The sequence below is a fragment of the Lagenorhynchus albirostris genome, chromosome 11, assembly GCF_949774975.1.
Source record: "Lagenorhynchus albirostris chromosome 11, mLagAlb1.1, whole genome shotgun sequence".
NCBI classification, from domain to species: domain Eukaryota; kingdom Metazoa; phylum Chordata; class Mammalia; order Artiodactyla; family Delphinidae; genus Lagenorhynchus; species Lagenorhynchus albirostris.
This window is the reverse complement of record NC_083105.1, coordinates 56494082-56514271: the sequence shown is the minus strand read 5'-3', so window position 1 is coordinate 56514271 and position 20190 is coordinate 56494082. Positions and strand designations below refer to the sequence as shown.

At 36.2% G+C, this 20190-nt stretch overlaps 1 long non-coding RNA gene across 1 annotated transcript in view; it reads left to right on the top strand.

Moving 5' to 3' along the window:
* Positions 1-20190, top strand: part of LOC132529349 (uncharacterized) — a 215425-nt gene that overhangs the window by 83148 nt on the left and 112087 nt on the right. Inside the window, exon 4 of the long non-coding RNA XR_009543424.1 lies at positions 17408-17517. This is a non-coding gene — a long non-coding RNA (uncharacterized LOC132529349). The remainder of the gene's footprint in view (positions 1-17407; positions 17518-20190) is intronic.

The following is a 20190-nucleotide window of genomic DNA, read 5'->3' as shown; positions in this document are numbered from 1 at the left end:
CTCAACTTGCTAAAGGGCATCTAAGAAAAATCTTCAGTTGATATCATAATGGCGAAAGACTGAATGCTTGCCCCCTAAGATCAGGAACGATACAAACATTTTCACACCTATTTCTTCTATTCAGTTCTGATCTATATGTTCTAGCCAATGCAAAAGGCAAGAAAAGGAAATAAAAGAAAGATAAAGAAGGAGGTAAAAATGTCTTTATTCACAGATGACATGATTTTCGATGTAGAGTTTGATGGAATCTGCCAAAAGCTTTCAGAATTAATAAATAAGTTCAGTAAGATTGTAGGATACAAAATCAATACACAAAAATCACTTGTATTTTGATAGAGTTGTAACTAAAAATAAAAACCGAAGTTAAGTAAACATGCAATTATTATAAGTATAAGCTATGAAATACTTAGGCATAAATCTAACAATAATGTGCAAGATCTGTACACTGAAAACTACATACTAATGATGAAAGACAGGAAAAAATACACAAATGGAGAGATATGCCATGTTAATGGGCCAGAAGACTCACTATTCTTAAGATGTTAGTTCTCCTCAATTTGATCTAGAGATACAATGCAAGCCGATCAAAACTCCAACAGACTATTTTTTTTAAAGAAATTGATAAACTGATTCTAAAATTTATATGAAAATGGAAAGGATCTAGATTTGCTCAAACAGCTTTGAAAAAGAAGAACACAACTGGCGGACTTACGCTACCTGATTTCAAAACTTATAAAGCTACAGTAATCAAGACGGTGTGATACTGGTATCAAGGTAGACACAGATCAGTTGAACAGAATAGAGAGTCCAGAAATATAGCCACACATACATGGTCAGTTAATTTTCAGTAAAGGTCCAAAGCAAGCTGGTGGAGAAAGGAGAATCTTTTTTAACAAATGGACTTGGAACCATTGGATATGCATATGCCAAAAAATAGACTTTAACACACACTTGGTACCGAATTAAAGACTCAAAATGGATTATAGTTCTAAACATAAAATGTCAAACTATAAAACCTTTAAAAGAAAACATAGTAAGAAAATTTTGTGACTTTGGATTAGGCAAAGATTTCTTAGATATGACACTTAAAGCAAAAACTATAAAAGAAAGCATTGAGAAATTGGACTTCATCAAAATTAAAAACTCCTGGTCTTTGAAAGGCAGTTAAGAGGATGAATGAAAAGATAATCCATGGACTGGGATAACATATTTACTAAGCATATTTCTGATAAAGGACTTTGATTCAGAATACGTAAAAGAACCCTCAATATTCAATAGTAAAAAGCCAAACACTCCGATACAAATGGGCAAATGATGTGAACAGATACTTCACCAAAGAAGATAATACAGATGGCAAATAGGGACATGATAAGATGCTTGATATTGTTAGTCATTAGAGAAATGCAAGTTAAAATCACAAGATTACAGTATAGGCTTATTGGAATGGCTAATATTAAAAAGATTGATCATACCAAGTATTGGTCTGGATGTGGTAATAATGTTCTCTGGAAACCAGTTGGGCAGTTTCTTTAAAAGGGAATATATAACTCCCATATGAGTTGCCATTCTACTCCTTAGAAATTTTTATCATAGAAAATAAAGCATATGTCCAAAGATCTACATGAGTATTTTTTTAACAAACTTTATCTGTAATAGGTAAAAACTAGAAACAACCTAAATGTCCGTCACCAGATAAATGGATGAACAAATTGTATTGTATTCATATAATAGAACACTTCTCAGCAATAAAATTGTATGAACAATTGATAAACACAGGAACAGGAAAGAATCATGAAATAATTGTGCTGAGTCAATGAAGCCAGGTAAGAAAGCGTAGATACTGCGTTTACTGTACACACTGTGCCATATGGTTCCACTTATATAAAACTCTAGAATTAAAGTTAGTAAGTTAAATACTATTTTTTAACCCACTGTTTAATTTATAATTTTTACGCTAGCTACTGGGAATTTCTATAACTCCTTAGGAAAAAAATTCATAATACTGATCTTGAATCTTAATATTATAAGAGAAAATTATTAGGGACTCAGGATCATTCTTAAACTGACTTGAAAGAGTATTAAATCTTTTGGGAATCTTTGACTGAAATTAAGGAATGTGAAGTTTGAAATAGATTTCTCTTTTTAACTCACAAAGATTGGTTATACCTCTGGCTTAAATTGGATATATGGCATAAAATATCACGGAAGGTTTATGTAGAAAACTGTATGAAATATGAATTCAGAGAGCTGTAATGAATTTAACACATTTTATCTTTTTTTCATTGATGTATAATTGGCAAATAACATTGTAATACATTTAAGGTGTACAGTGTGATGATTTGATATACACATACAGTTTTAAAGGATTCCCACCATTGAGTTAATTAACACATCTATCACCTCTGATATTTACCTTTTTTTTTGTTAGTGGTGAGAACACTTAAGTTCTCTCTTAGCCAGTTTCAATTATACGATGCAATATAATCAGTTTTAGTCATCATGTTATACATTAGATCCTCAGACCTTATTCATCTTATAACTGAAAGTTTGTACCCTTTTACCAACCTCTGCTCTTTCCTCCCAGCCCCCCCACCCCCACCCCAGCTCCTCCTGGTATCTACCATTCTACTCTCTATTCTGAATTCGACTTTTTCTTTTTGGATCCCATGTAAAGTGATACCATGCAGTATTTGTCTTTCTCTGTCTGGCTTATTTCACTTAGCATAATGTCCTCCAGGTTCATTCATGTTCTTGCAAATGGCAGAATTTCCTTTTTTATGGCTAAATAATATTCCATTTTGTGTGTGTGTGTGTGTGTGTGTGTGTGTGTGCGCGTGCGTGCACGTGTATACCACTGTATTGGATAAATCACTTATCTCTGTTTTATTAAGACTGCTTTCTGGATATATATCTTTGTTTGGAACATATTCCCCTGTTTCTTATTTTCCTTGATTCTCTGTGTTGGTCTCCGTGCATTAGGTAAATGCAGGAGGTGAACCTCCTCAATCAACTTGGCCCAGACTTCTGGTTGCTTCTCAAATCTTTGTGTTTATCCAAGCCATTGTCTTTGTATTTTGTGACTCTCTGTAGTATAAAGTGTGCCAAGACCCATCAGTGTTTCAAAAGGGACGATCATAGTCAACACCTAGCTGCGGGTGGATTAGAAGCTTGACCCGCAGGCAGCAGCTAGGAAAGTGTGCAGTCAGACCCCCTCTGGGGAGAAACTGGGATGTGGGCATTTTTGCCTGTTTCTTCTGTGTTGAGCACAGGTGTACAGCTGCAGGAGATGCTCCTGCACCTTTGTAAAAACTGCTGCTTTTTCTGCTGTAATCCTGTGGGACGTGTGAATGTCAGCCCTGTTGGCTCTCAGACCTAGGTGATTAGGAAGCACGCCTCTTAGGTGGCAGCCTGAAAAGTTGGGATGCTAGATATGTGGTCCAAACCTTCACTCCTCAGGGAGAAGCTGGGAGTTAAGGGTTCCCTCCTGATTGTATGGTGCTGTGCTGGGGTGGGGGGAGGTTATGGTGATTCTGTGTCTCAGGCATCCCTACCCATTTTCATGCAGCTGTTTTCTCAGTTGCCGAATGTGTAGGAGTCACTCAACTGGTTTTTGGATTTTCCTCAAAGGAAACTACTCTGTGTGTAGCTGTCTCTTTGGCATGTCCAGGGGAGGAGGAAAATTCAGGAGCCTCCTATGTCGCCATCTTGGTCCAGAATCTATCTTTTTTTTCTGATCTGTTTTTATGAAGGAAACACAATGGATAAAGTGCAACTTCCATAGTTCCACCATCTGTGAGCAAACTCAAGTTGAAAATGTGCTGTTGGATGAATGCATCAGTCCTTCAGAAGCTATAGAGACTTGTTTAGGTTGGGAGCATGTTCTGACAATGCAAAGTTCTTCTAGGGATGTTTGCAAAGTGAAACTTGATTTTAGCATCAACCTGTGCACAGTTTCTAAAATATTTTAAACCAGATTTTATGGTATTTTGAACTTTAAATGAAGAGTAACTTCATATATATATATACATATACACATACATGTGTATATGTATATATATATCAGGGTCAATCCATTCATAAGTCCTGCAACAGATCCCAATATGAGACTTGTTAGAGATCACTGAGGTACCTGGTACCTGAAACCTCAAAGAGGATGTCTTGGCATGCGTTCTACAACGGCATCTGTGTTTTCTAGTGAAATCATTGCTCATATAGATTCTTCTTGAAATGTGAGATCATTAGGAGGAACTCATGGTGGTGTATATCCTCTTCAGAAACTCTTCATTGTCCCATTGTGAAATTTTTCAAATTTTAAATTTGTCAATAAATTTGCTATTGGCATACCTTGACTTTATGTATTTATTATTTATTTTAGACTAATAGATGGTACCAAAAAGGGAAGGAGTAAGCCTGAAGGAAGACGTGTAAGCATTGGCAGTTAAGTTAAATACAATGCAAAGTGCTCTTTAAAATAATCTGTAATGTTGGACTGAATTTAGAAAAAATTTAGACAGTTAATGCAGCCAGGCTAGTTTTACAAATATACATATACACATGCTCTGTCCTCTATTGGATTTGCCGATGCAACAGCCAATGCAAAAGGATGTTCAGTTACAGTATTTAATTCCAAAACCAGTCTCAAACTAAAAATAAAAGGACAAGTTTGGGAATAATTAAGCTGGTGCTGGCCAAAAAATTTTTAAAGGCTTTCAGTCCGGCTTTGTGGGTCATGTTTTTACAGCAAATATTTCCTGAGTTTATAGTTAAGGAACAAATTATCAGCTGCTCTTTTTGATATGTTGGAAAAATGGGTGATCTAAATTGAATGTGATAATACCATGTTTAATCGGATAGATTTGGTTAAACAATCCTTGTTAAACAAACCAGGCCTTCTTGAGCCAGCCATATCAGTGAGTCAGTCTCACTCACCAATTATTGTTACTATCTATGAGATCCTTTCCTTTAAACCTATTAAAAAAAAAGAAAAAAGATGGCTGATAGTCACATAAAGAGTGTTTTCCTCTTTTTTTTTTTTTACAAGTTTCAATTTTGTTGAATTAGAGTAGAATGTGTAATTGTGTTTTTAGCCATTCATCTGAGTAAACTTCCACAGTTGTACAGCATGGAGGTCATAGAACACCTCTTCAAAGCTAATTAAATCAACATGATGGTTTCCTACAGCTGCTCGCTTTTTGTCTATGGCTTTCCAGTGTGTAAACCAAATGTGTTTTGGTGGGATAATAAGGCTCTTGCTTTTTCCACCACCCTCTCTCCCCTCTACAGATTTTTTTTTTTTTTTTTTTTGTGGTATGCGGCCACTGTTGTGGCCTCTCCCGTTACGGAGCACAGGCTGCAGACGCGCAGGCTCAGCGGCCATGGCTCACGGGCCCAGCCGCTCCGCGGCATGTGGGATCTTCCCGGACCGGGGCACGAACCCGTGTCCCCTGCATCGGCAGGCGGATTCTCAACCACTGAGCCACCAGGGAAGCCCCCCTCTACAGATCTTTATGTATTTACCATCAAGCGCAATTTCATATATTCTATATTATCATCCACATTTAACACATTTTGAAGAATGTGGTTTAGTAAGACAACCATTATTTTTCCTGAACACTTTTTTAATCCATTTTGCTACAACAATGGCTGAATTCTCATATAGAAAATGGAATAAGCCTTTTCTGCTGAAACTATAAGCCTGAAGAAAGAATATAATTCCTACATTGCTAATATTTTAAAGTGTTTTATATCAGTTATCAGTAGGCAAACTGCAAATATTTAATATTGTTACTTTATTTTTATTTCCATAATAATCCTATGAGGTGTTATTATCTTCAATTATCAGAAGAGAAGACTATGGTAAAAAAAAAAAAGGTAGACTGATTTTGGGGCAGAGAGAGCTGAGATTAACATTCAGTTCTTTTGATTTCCACCTTAGCTTTCTTTGCATTCAAGCAGAATATTAGCTTTGGAAATTAATTGGGGTCTTTCCATTGAGGGAATAGACTACATTCTACTGGCTTTAAATAGTTTCTTTCTATATTTAGTGGCTAACTATTCTGTGAGCAACTCATGGTCAAGTTCTTTTTTCTTTTTTGGTAACAAACAAGTTGCTTTCCCTAAAACAGCAGCAAAAATAATGAAGTTTGGCTCATGTTGACTCATTTCTTTCAGAAGTAAAAATATTCTTCAGTTATGCACATGTTAACACTTGATTTCTTCACTCTTGTCCTTGAAAGTAGGGCAGTCAGGACACCCCATGTAATTAAAGGCAGTGCAATTTACATGTGATAAATAGAAGATACGTTCTGACACATTTTTATTCTTTTAAAGAGGTATTGCACTGCAGCCATGCATATATAACACATTGCATACACATGTGCATACATAGAAATTTGCAAAGATGTATTTGGGGTGGAAGCCCATGCCTCAAGTTTCATGGAAGTGTTTTCCATTTCAGAGCAGAGAAGTCTCACTCTTCTAAACCATCTGGCTCCAATTACTGCAGGTTCTGCTGTCAGCATTTACTTAAATAGGGAGAGGCTACGCCTTTGTCACCCTAGGGAGGGTCATTATTTAGTGACTGGAATGGTTTAAGGTTTTTTTTATCTACTACAACAAAATGGTAACACAAATAAATGCTTCTGAGTTAGAGATGATTCATTTTCAGAGTTTAATCACATTCATTTAAATATAACTTCATTGTTCATTCCCATCACAGTCTTTATGAATGGAAACTATCTTACTAGACTGTCAGATCAGCATACGATAGGCATTTTGCTATAGACATGAATACTGGACGATATAACTCTTTAAAAGTTTTGTCCAGATTCTCTGTTTTATCAGAGTTGGTACATTTGGTAATTCCATTTCCATCGTTACAAGAAATAGTATGGTCTGGTAATTAAAACCTGGACTCTGGAAACAGACCACCTGGGTTTGAATCCTAGCTCTGCCCCCTCCCACTTATCCACTGTGTGATCTTGAACAAGCACTTTACCTATCTGTGCCTGAGAATCCTCATCTATAAAATGGAGATTTTAGAAATACCTTGTGTATGCTTGTGAGGATTAAATAAGTTAATATATGTTTAGTGCTTATATAGCATCCAGTGCATAGCATTAGTTGCTATTTTATTATGAGTATATAAAAGTGACTTAAATGTTCTCTTTGAAATATACAGTATTTAATAATATTTCACCAAAGGAAATTTTGACTTATCAATAATCATTGTTAGAGTTACAAAGTATTTTCCGTCTATGTATTACAAAAAAGGCATGCGAATTCATCTTAAGGCAATTCTAGTAACTGGATATATTGAGACCAAGAAGGAAGTAAAGTTGCTTTATAACAAAACCCATTGGAGTTAGATGTAAATTCATTTCAAATTCTTTCAGAAAATTCTATTTCCTTTCTTTTGTTATTCTTCTTACTGTGAAGAGAATATTCCCTCGGGGGGTAGAGAGAAGAACTTTAATCGCCAGCTTCTCCATTTCCTTGCCCCAATTTTATTTGGTCAGATAAAATCTCCTGGGAATCTGTCCGTTTCTTTCTCCCTCCCTCTCTCCCCTTCCTGCCCTGCCTCTCCCATCCTCTTTTCTCCCAACCTCAGCTGCCTATATAAGCTCCCTTTCTTCATTTTCCTTAGTAACTCTTGCTCATTTACTCATTCTTTAAGACTCAGCCCAGTTTTCACCTCCCCCATAAAATCTTTCACTAATCTTCCAGAAGTGTTGATTTTTCCCTTCTCTGGGTCCTCACTGGACTTTGATCATTGGGACTTATCATGTTGTAATTATTTTTTAATATGTTTGTTCACCATGCTTGATGGCGACTTGAGAACACCAACCACGTCTTACTGGCCTTTGTATGTCAGTATCTAGCATAGTGTCCACTATACGTTAGGTAGTCAGTTCATATTTATTGTCTAGATGAACTGTGTAGAGCATACGCATCAGGATTTGGGCAGAGTTCCTCCTAGATGTACCTGGTGAAGGTGTCTGCCCAGTAAGTATTATTTGTAGGATACCAACGAACCCAGTCTACTCAATTTGTCTTTACAAATGGCTTGTTGCTGATATCTGTAATTCCCTGTTAGTGATCACCTAAAGGTCTTGGTACATGTTAACCCGGTTAAGACATTATCTTGTCTAGGATTAGTAAAAAGTAACAAAGCAACAAGCCTATTAGCAAGGATTAGCTTATCTGAAAGTGAAGAGATTGGTGGACAGAAATGGTAAATTGTGATGTCGGTAGGGTGTAGTGTGTGGGTTATTAGAGGGGGCGTTGTTCAGTGAGAGTGACCTGGGGCACTGCAAACTTTGTGAGTAGGAGCCGGCGTGGAAAGGAGTCCAAATGTTGATAGGAATATCCTGAAAGTCAGCTTGTGTTACTATTCAGCTGAGATCTTGCCTGACTGAGTCATAACATTCGGAAAAGGGGAAGTTCCAGGTGAATTGTTTGCTTGAGCCTAAGTGCAGCTCTCCTCGGCTACAAAGGTGGGAAACCAATCTCCTTGTGCCAGAGATCACTGGGTTCCTTGTGGTTTTGCAGGACAGGGTACTGCCTACCCTCAGCAAAATAAATAAGGTTCAATTAAAAACAATTCCATAATTCAATCTAGAGCAGATCTTTGCCCTGTCGTTTCTTGAATCCTTGTTCAGTAGAGTTGCTCAGATAGTTCATCAATCCACACGCAATTCATCACGTGTGTTTATATTTCAAAAAGTTGCAGAGACGGAAATTATTGGCCTTACAAACCGTGTCTGTCTCACTATTAAATCATTCACAGACTGTCAAGCAGTGCTCATTCTGGAGGGGTTGCAAGGTCCCCGAACTGCATTGCCCCCATTTCCTCCACTGGAAAAAATCTGTTGATATATGAAAAGTAGGTATTTAAATAAGCTATGTGAATGTTCAGAAATGACTCCAGGCATTTTCAGCAATATGAGCAGTTGGGTAGGGTACCTCACACAAAACTTTGGAGCCAGATTTACACAGTGTTTAAAATAGCTCTTGCTAGAGTTTAGCCACATTTGGAAATTCCATGAACAGTTTTAAATGAGTACTCTATTATTCCTGGGCCAGTTTTAATAGCATTAACTGCAGCATCTTCTGATTTACTCTTTTCCACAGATACAAACAACAGCGCCAGAACTGCCTGTACCTCTCCAGGATTTGATATATTACAGCAAGAGTTAATTTTCTTCCAGTGCCATTTTGATTATTCCATTTTTTTTATTTTTATATACGTGCAATGGCTCCTCCTTTATATTAAGTCCCATTTTAATTTAGTGGTTCAAGAATGGGTCTCAATACTGTAGACTACCCTCTGAGCCACATCCTGTCTCATCCTCTCCATCCTACCCAACCGGCAACTACCTCATGCTCCCCTTACCTCACTACCCCTAGATTTAGCTTATTGTGAGCCTTTGTGTCCTATTCTCATATCTAGAAAATCTTCCCTCTTCATCAGCCAGCGTTTCCTTCTTTCCATAAGACTTTTCTCTGGTTCAAGGATCAGAATAACCTGTGGCTCTTCAGTATTTAATTTGTTTATAAAGAATGAAATCAATGAATTGATTGTTTCTTTATCATGATGTTTATGCACTATGGTAAGCATTGTAAATATCATAAAATAATTATAAAAGATAGTTCTTTGCCTTCAATTTTGATAGAATTACAACTTAAAGCACACTATTAACAGGAAAGACTAAATACTGTGATATAAACACAGGTAAAATATGATGCAACTGAATGGTTGAAGAACAAGACTCTAAATGCTAAGGACATTCAATCTCTCAAGCATTTCTTTCCCTCAGACAATTGGTATTCTTCCTTTAGAGAGCGTGTCCAGGACCAACCCTAACCAGTTCTAGTTTTCTAAGCTGTTCAGTATGGTAGGCATTAGCTACACGTGGCTATGAAGCACTTGACATGTCACAATGTGACTGAGGAATACAAATTTAATTTCATTTAATTCTACTTAATTATAAATTTAGGTTTAAAAACTAATATTCAATTCAACTGTTGGAAAACTTGTATATACATTGGGAACAACTTGGGTTTGTAAGTTTAGTTTTCCAGCTGTACACTTTTAAAATCTAAATATGGATCAAATATTACCAGTGAAAATTTAACATCTGGATTAAGATGTGCTATAAGTGTAAAATATACCATGGATTGTGAAGAAAAGAATATAAAATATCTCATTAATTTTTTATATTGATTTCATGCTGAAATAATATTTTGGACGTGTTGGGTTAAATAAAATACATCCTTAAAATTTCTTTCTTTTTTTTACTTTTAAAAAGATGAGTACTAGAAAATCTTAAATTACACACGTGAGTTGCAGTATATCTCTTCTGGATGGCACTACTCTAGATAAATAAGATCTAAACTAAACTCCTACATGTACCTGGACCTCAGGGCCAGCTACTCCAGTGATGTTTATTGGTCATCTAGAACTCTAGTGCATTTTGGCCTTCTGCTGATCGTACCGTTATCAATTTGAGGTTGCGTTTAAAAACATAGTCCTGGACTATCAGGTGCCATTGGAGTAAAACGTAGACGGCTGTTCGTTTGGCCCATTGCAAATGGATATACCTTAAACTTTCACTTTTTTTTTTTTTTTTTTTTTTTTTTTGCGGTATGCGGGCCTCTCACTGTTGTGGTCTCTCCCGTTGTGGAGCACGGGCTCCGGACGCACAGGCTCAGCAGCCATGGCTCACGGGCCCAGCCGCTCCGCGGCACGTGGGATCTTCCCGGACCGGGGCACGAACCCGTGTCCCCTGCATCGGCAGGCGGACTCCCAACCACTGCGCCACCAGGGAAGCCCTAGATTTTCACTTTGATGTTTGTCTCTTTATGTGAATAACCCTACTCCTTCTTGTCCATTCCCTTGTGTATTTGCTACAATGGCTTTAGTGTCTATACTAGACTTTCTTCTTTTTCCTCCATCTTGTGTGAGAAAATTAGGTCATTTTTGGCTTTAGCGTCTTGTTGTAGTCCTTACATTCTAGGAAAAAGCTGATTTTAGTTTTTGGCTTTGAGCCCTTCTTCCCTGCCCCCTCTCCACTCTATTCCAGGTAAACTGGAGGACAATAGGAGCTCTGGGGAAAACCATTCAGGTTCCATGTGCATAAATTCATGCAAAACAGTCAGTATTGTACTCATGATACTTGGAGTGCATGAGACTCTGGGGCCCTCGCTTTTTTAATTCTTATTTTCTGAAATCTTTTGTACATGGTTTTTAAAAGTCTTGTCAGCTTCACCGACAGACTATTCATCATTCATCAGATTCAGATCCAGAGTAGCAATTTCCCTAGGCAACTCCTCTCTTCTTTGGGAGATGAAGTCCAAAATATTTGCCTTATTTAACATTCTGCATAATTTAACCCCAACTAACTCCAGCAACTAACCACCTAGAGCAACTAACTAGCCCATCCTGGTCTCTGTCTTTCCTGGTTCTCCTAGAATTAATTCTTTAATATAACATTCTAATGCTGCTCTTCCTGATTTTTAGTTAAATGGAGAAAACAGTATTTAGTGTGCCTGAGAGTTGTGAACCTGTAATAATAATAATAATAGTTGACATTCATATAATCCTTAGCATGTGCTAGGCACTGTTCTAAACAATTTATATCCATCTTCTTTCACTTTCTCTCAATAACCTATGAAATAAGTAGTTATTATCTCATTTCATATTATCTCATTTCATAAAGGATTGAGGTATAGAGAAGTTAAGCACCTTGTCCAAGGCCACACAGTAATAAGTAGCAGAACTAGAATTCATTCGAGCTTTCAGGTCTACATGTATTGAGCTAAATTGTTTTGGATACTTTGTCCCAGACGTTTAACATGGATTATCTCATTTAATCTTCACAATGTGTAAGGAGAGTGACCTCAGAGTGTAAAGTAACAAAAAAGATTTTGGAAGTGAAAGATATTCCAGTGGACTGAACATATGGCAATGACTCAAGAAACATTAGTTTTGCTAATTCCCTAGCCCAGAAGTCAAGCCTGCAGGTGAATTCTGGCCCACTAGTGTTGTATAAATAAAGTTTCATTGTATCACGACCACACTCCTTCATTTATGTATTCTCTGTGGCTGCTTTTTTATTGCAATGGCAGGATTGAGTAGTTGTGGCAGAGACTTTATGGCCCCTAGAGCCTAACATATTTTCCATCTGGCTCTTTTTAGAAAAGTTTTCCAACCCCTGTATGCACCACACCTGAAGAGTACATAGACTTTGCAATTAATGTTAAGATTACACAGTAAGAGAAGTGATTGTTTAGTACTGCTTGCCCAAACCATTCTTTCTTTAAAGACTCCCTTTGTGTTCTCTGAGAGGAGATTGGGAGATACAAGGACTAATAGTTTTTTCACTTCCTGTGGCTCAGCATCACAACAGCCCTTCATCTTCCACAACGTATTGACTCCTTAAATAGCAGGTGTCATGCTGCTTGATCCAATTGATATGTCCTTGAAAAGCTGATGTACATCAGAGTTTGGTACATTGAAACACATTTTCTGTTCATTTATATTATAATTTGTGTGATGCTCTATCCGCTTGAAAGGATCTATACCTCTTTAAAAAACGTTGTTTGCCTGCTCGTTCACGATGCTATCTCCCCACTGCCCCAGTACTCAACACTGATGTTTCTGTCCAGTTGTCACCATTCTACAAAAGGAATTGTATCCAATTGTGGAAGGTATAATTAAAAAAAAAATCAAAACAAAACAAAGACTATGTATAATGTTCACAGGATGAGTAATCTTTCTCTGATTAAAATAATTGTACTATTAACATTTAATATTATACATTTTCTTAAATTGAGGTATGTCTCTTGCAGAAAACAATGAATAGTTATGGGCTACCTATTTTATGCCAAACAGTGTTGGGTAGCATTGGTGATTTTTTTACCATTATTAAAACATGCCAAGCAATGACAATGCTAAGGTCATGAAAACCTATCTTCATCATCATTTAAAAAATAACAGTAAATTACGCAAGTGCTACTATGTGCTGGCCCTCATTCTAAGTGCTTACCATGCATGATCTAATCATCCTAACTATCCTATGAATTCGGTTCTGTTATTGTCCTCATTTTACAATGTACTCTTTGTAGCGTGTCATTTGTAATACATATTTTACATTAATGGAGTAAAAAAGAGTTAATCCACTTTTACATAATAATATATAAAATGGAGGGTTAATTTAGGGGTTATTTTTAAAGTGAGTTATAATGCTATATACTTAAGTATTGTGATTTTTTTAAAGCTATAGTGGTATATCAAAAAAACAAAGAGTTCCATAAACAAAGTATTACATTTGGACACTAGAAGTCATATTTTTAAGACCAGAATATTGAGACATGTGAGATGAAATCGAAATATTTGTGGGTCATTGATGCATTTATTTATTGAATATTTACTACAGTCCATTTCCTCATGATCTATAAACAGGGAAGTATTCGACAAGCAAGTAAATATATGATTAATGTGAAGATTCTGACAAGGGCTTCCAGCAGCATGAAGAGGGTGGGGATATGAAGAGTAATAGAGAGATCATATAGGTTGGTCAGAGGACATTCTTCTGAGAGAATTTCAGCTTAGAGCTTAAGAATGAAAAAGAGCCAGCCACGTGCAAGAATGTGGGAAGGAGTAGCACAGGCAAGTAGGAGGAATGGCATCTCCAAGAATATGAGGAGAGAACTTGACTTTAAACTCATTGCTTAGTGAGTTTATTTTCCCTCCAGGAAAGTTCTGTGGCCTATCTACCTGCTTACATCTGCCAGCCCCTACTGGCAAAACCACACATGCGTTAAAATATTTTCATTGTCAGATTAGTTAGCAGTTATTGTAGTTGCATTTAAAGTAAACTACAATATTGATATTAACTGGTATAGAAAATGACTTTTTTAAAAAAATCCCTAACCTTTGGAGAAATGTGAGTACATGGCATACTGTCAGCTGACTCCTGGAGGGCTGACCTTTGGGTCTCCAGGGTGCACCTGCCGTTCTCTTTGCTCTTCAAGTCGACCTTCAGTTCAGTCACTTACCAGCTCTGTGAGTTTAGGCAAGTTAGGTAACCTCTCTGAGTCTTGGTTTATTTATTAGCATAACAGGGGGAAAAACATGTACTTTAATATTACTATGAAATTGATTAAAATATTTGAAAGCATCTAGCACTTATAATGTGACAGATCTTTTATATATGTTCATGATAGCAATGATTCATATTTATTGAGAACTATTATGTATCAGGTGCTCTTCAAGAACTTCCAGTGGTTTTGACTCATTTTATCCTCACAACAATCCTATGGTGTAGGAACAGTTTTACATATTTCCTTGTGTCACATCTGAGGGACCGAAAGCACAGAGAATTAGGCATCTTGCCCAAGATCTCAGAGCCAGTAAATGGAAGAACTAGGTTTCCAACCAGGCCGTCTGGTTTTGGCACTTGTGCCCTAAAATGTGTTTTCTCGTTTAGAAAGAAATCATTAATAACTGAATCTTGTCAGTTTCTCAGGTAAGCAACTCAATGCAATGATTACTTTGGGGTGAAGTCTGAAGCTAAAACAACTTGCTTGCTTCACACAGAACCTATGCGCTCGATTTATAAGTGACTTCTGTAGCAGATTAAGGCCAGTTTTCAAAAGCAACCCCCCTCTCCACCCCCCCAAAAAAAGAAAAAGAAAAAAGACAGATTAGCCATTAAGATATATAGCTTGTTATTAAAAAGTGCCCTGCATGTGTATCACATAAAGGATTTACACAGCAATTTATTGTCAAACGGATAACAGCATGTAAATTTCCAAGAATCAACTTGGTGTCAGTGGAAAATCACACTCTGGAGACACAGACACTAGGCAGTTCCACAGCAGCTGAATCATAAAGACTTTTATAGATCAATAACCCTCAACCTTGCTGCATGAAAAAGCATCTTCATCAACAAAGAGAGTTTCAGGGAGCCGCAAAAGCATAGTAGGATTATTAGAACAGGTGGGCTTTTGCATGCGTGTGTGTATGCTATTTTCCCAAGGTCATTGTCGCATAGCTACATCAGGATTTAGTTTTGATATTCCAATATTATATAGTAAAATAGTACCATAGCCAAATACATGATAATGTATTCTCCTGCTTTTGTGGGGGGGAATAAAATGCTTTTCAAACTATCCTCAATTAAGTAGAGGAGAGATGAGTTACTGGAATGTGTTTAGTTTGGGGCAACAGTCTAAGTTTCTATTCTGACCCTTATGGTGTCCTTGCGTCTTGGTTTCTTCATTTGTGAATTTAAAGATTAATAATAACCACTTCAAAAAGTTCTTGATCCCCAAAGTACGCATCTCATTGAAGTACTTTACCTGAGAAAAATACGAATGAGGAGTTGTATTTCATACCAACTAATTCCAAGTAAAGTTGAGATTGCTAATTATCTTTCTTTACTGTATTATCCAACATGAGAGAAACAAATAAATTCATACATCTATCTAGTGAAAACATTTTAAAAATTATTATGTATTTTTGAATGAGTGCCATCTATTAATTGTTAGTTATATGGGACAGTTAGTATTTGAAATAATCTACAAGATTTTAAAAGACATATGAACTGAGGATAATTTTTAGGTTGTTTCCATCTCATTGTTGACTATTGACTGGGAAGCTATTAAGGAAGGAATTTTATTTATCATATAGCAGATGCATTACATACATTGAATTCAAACAAGTTTTATGATAGTTACAATGGCATTTTTATCCCCATAATACAGATGAGGTTATTGAGACTCAGTATACTAACTAGCTGAAGTTAACAAAGGCATTAATTAAGTAGCAGAGTAGAGATTGGAACCTAGGCTTGTGTGGATTCCAAAGTTCTCTTTCCACTCTTACTGCCTCTGTGTTTTATTGGTTTGAAGTGATCTTGACATAATCTAATTGCTTAAATAGTAATCAACTATTCTAAGGATTTCATAATCTGGCATCTATATAAGTTGACTATGATGTGGTTGATTTGGTCCAGTATATACACATTCAGATGCTTATTTTTCAGATGGTAAAACCACAAGTGGTTTTTACTGGTTTGACTATTTAATATTGCAAAAAAAGCAAAACAAAAAAAGCCCTTTAGTGCAGTTCATAACTGAATTTACCAAATTCAATTAAAATATTAGACTTGGATGGTAGAAGTATGGCCAGACTAAATATTTACACTGAAATAATAGTATTGAGATACTAAATCGTATACACTCTATTCAGTAAAATTCAACTGACAAATTTACTAGGAGACATAATAAAGTAAGACATTAAAGGACTGCATTATAATGGCAACGGAGATTATATAGAATCAATTAGATATACACATTGAAGTATTTATGGGTAATACAGCATGATGTCTGGGATTTGCTGTAAAATACTCCAACAACAACAACAAAACGTAAAAACAAAACAAAACAGTGGGTTGGATGGAAGAAACAAGATTGGTGAAAAATTGTTAAAGTTGACAGTACATGGGAATTTATCTGTTGTATATATGTGAAAACGTATACAATAAAGAGTTTGAAAAAGCAATCAACTACTCATAGCTATTAGGTTGAGGCTGAGAAACCAGAAAAGTTTGATTGCTCCAATTGAATATATGTTCAGATTTTCAGCTCTACTTTGTTTGGTTAAAAATCTGTGTTTCAAATCGTTAGCATAATCAGGCAGCATCCAGAGTGTATATTCTCAGCAAGCACTGATCTCATTAAATAGTTTTTGATAAGATATAACTTAATGATATAAAGGTATGAATCTCAGAGATATATGATAGTGTATATTCTCAACCAAAAGAGACCTGACTTTCGGATAATATTTAAACTCAAATTTTTATCTCCTGAAGATAGCACTATAATATCACTTTAATACAAATCTTATATGTTTTCACTGAATTTTAATTAAAAATAATACTTCCATTCAAATAATATTTAGATCCTAAAGGATGATGGCATATAGCTTCCTTTATGCTACTAACATGTCATAATTTTTTTTGTTAATACACTATGTCATCAAAACAATTATACCTACATTCTGCTAAATCTCATGTAATTAAAGACATCTTATTAAAATGAGATTTGCTATGTAACTTTATTTTACTATATAACAAGAGACTAAAAACTTTAGTTTTAAGTTTTTAAAGTGTGCAAATGAATGAGAAATTACCTCTTCTTTTTATGCTACAAGAACAGTTTAATTCCTTGTCTTTTTCCATTCATTTTCTAATAGCATGTTCTTCTAAATCAAGTCATTGTAATTATTAAGCATCATTCTTTGACCCTAGGCAAATCGTGAAGTAAGTTTGACTTTGTTTCCCTTTAAGCTTTCCGTCTAGCCACTTGTTTCTTTCTTATGGCATCATTTTCCTCCTAGACCTATAGTCGCATTGGAGCAGCAACTCCTCGCCAGAGTTGAGGCACTTCATCTCTCGTTGCTGATCCCGTCTTCACAGCATCATGCTGATGACCATTCATGGCTTAAAGGTAAGCATGCCTCAGTAGATCCAGATAAGTACTTTAATCTTCACATTAAGTCAAACAGATACCTTAGGCAGCGGTAGGCACAATTTGCATGCATTTTAAAACTATATCACAAGATTTCAAAGAAATTTCAAGTTTGGAAGTGGGTTGCTTTGGGAGCTGCCCTCCAGAGCCAAGCTGTATGTATTCACTCTTCAGTCTCCTCCTCAACAGCGATGCCTCGCAGAAAAGTTTGAGAAGTGCCAGAACATGACCTCTCTTAAGCACATTTATGTTTCAACTTGATTTGAATAACATGGCAAATGGCATTCTATGAAACCGTGGAAATAGAGATACTTTTGAAAGGGGTGGGGATCTTGTTTTCACATTGCCCCTCTGTAGATAATTACCTTCATTCATAGAGATTCTGGGGCATTGACGGCATATACATTTTGTTTAATACAGAGACTTGGCCATTGCCTTTAAGACGTACAAATATTAAAGGAAATTATGAAACGAAAGCAAAAATTTATTGGTGAAACAGTGTCTAGGATCAAGGGATAGTTGGTATAATTTTCCAATTTCCTATGACAATTACGGGAAAGATGCGCTTCAGAACTAGAATTTAAATAACATCTTCCCCCTTTACTATTTCCTATATCAAGTACATTAAAAAATGCACCTGGTTCTAAAGTTCACTTTTCTTTTAATTATGTTTAAAGACTAATATCTGAAATGTTAAACATTGTATCAGAAATAGAACAATAATTTGTAAACTTAAATTTTATCGCCCTCTAAGTTGTTTCCTTGTTAATATTAAGAACTTTTTTGTCCCAAAACTTGGACTTGGAAATTAACACAAAAATGTATGGAAATGTAGGATAAAATATGCTCGGAGCTTTTCAAAATGTCTGCCAGTGGTTAACAATGAGAATCTCTGAGTTTGGTTTTACTTTAGTCCTTTGTATTATAGTTAATATGAAAAGAAAAATAGAGGGCGGCAGGAAAGGCTCCTTGCTGGCAAATTGAGTTCCTTGGGGGAAAAAGCAAAAGAGAGAGACCAATTTAGTTAGGGGAAATTATAATACACCAATCACGGAGATTGATCCTGCGTGAGCAGAGGGCGCATGGAAATAATTTAAATGTTGTCCATAAAACTGCTGCTTTCAGGCTTAATGGCATTTTGCTTATCGGGATCACTGCTTTCAGGGGCACTGTAGAGATTCTGTTGTTCCAGGAAAGAATAAGAAGTTTGGCATTCTTCCTTGGGATTAAAGTTGGAAAATGTAGAGGAAGCGGGAGGCCATTGGTACCCCTTCTTGTTCCTTGTCTACTGCTTCTCTAATAGTGAGAATTTCCCTCAGAAGCTCCTGTATTCAATGCTTAATTCAAATATTCCATATGGGTGAATTCTGGAGAATTTGGAAAAGGTATTTTATTTAGTGCCCCATCTCCACCTTTTATTCTTTTTGTTTAGCTGATTCAGTTTCCATCTGGGATGTAGGAATTCACTGAGGTGGGCTGGCTTTATAAAACTAAAGAAAAGATCATAATTACCATTATGTGGGTTTTACATAGAGATACTCCCTCTATTTTGAAGTATGACTCTTTCTTGGAGTCACTTGAGACATGGTAAGGCAGCACACGTGTAATCCTGCATATTTTTCTTCTTACATGTATGGAAGAAAAGTAAAACCATTGCAAAGTAGTGACATTTTCAAGAAAATTCTTCTTATGATCAGTGTCTTGCTTTCATTTAAGGTAGATTTTCTCCCAGTGTTGGTAGTTTGTTTTTGAGGGAAAAAGGTAATGATTTTTTGATGATGGCATTTAGTAGAGGGATTATCTGATCTTCCAAGGTCATTTGGGACCTTTGGGCTATGGCAGGAATTTTTCAGTATTATGCTGCACTGATCCTGATGGTGAGGACTGTCAGAAAGCTGTGATTGATTGAAAGGATGGGAAACGTTCCTCTGAGCTGCTAGCAGAATAAGATGTTTATTTTCAGTTGATTTACTTTTTTTTTTTTTTTTACAGAAATGGTAAACTTGGTTATTTGTATAACTTGACTTACTTGCAAGCGCTTATAGAGATCTTATATCTAGAGCACATGAACAAATCCTTTTCTTGAGTTTTGCATTTAGTGTTTGAATTCTGGTTTCCCCGCTTGTTATATCTGTGACCTTGGAAAGCTGACATCACTAAACTTTAGTTTTCTCATCTGTAAAATATGAATAAGAATACCACTTGCCTCATAGTGTTGTTGTGTTATTTAAATTAGATAATCTATTATTGCAATGCCTAGCACAATAAACATGAGCTATTATTATTCAGGTTCATAATAATATCCTGGGTTTCTTTTCACCTTTTAGGAACAGAGTGAAAATTCATAATTGCTTATGGTGAAAAAGAGAGAGGAAGGTATTCTTCTATCATATAGATTGAGAAGCTTGGGCACAGGGGACTCCAGAATACAGATTACCAATTATGTGCCTTCTGTTTTTAATATTTTGTTCCCATCATGTACATTTCTCCAACCCCAACCTTGCCAAGATCTTCTCTCTTCCTATGTCTGTTTTCCAATCATCCCTGTTACTTGCTGTTCCTTAAAAACCCAAGGATTTTCCTTCTCTGAGCCTTTGAACATGCTATTCTTTCTGACGGGGATGCTCTTCCTCTCTAATCTCTCTAAAATTC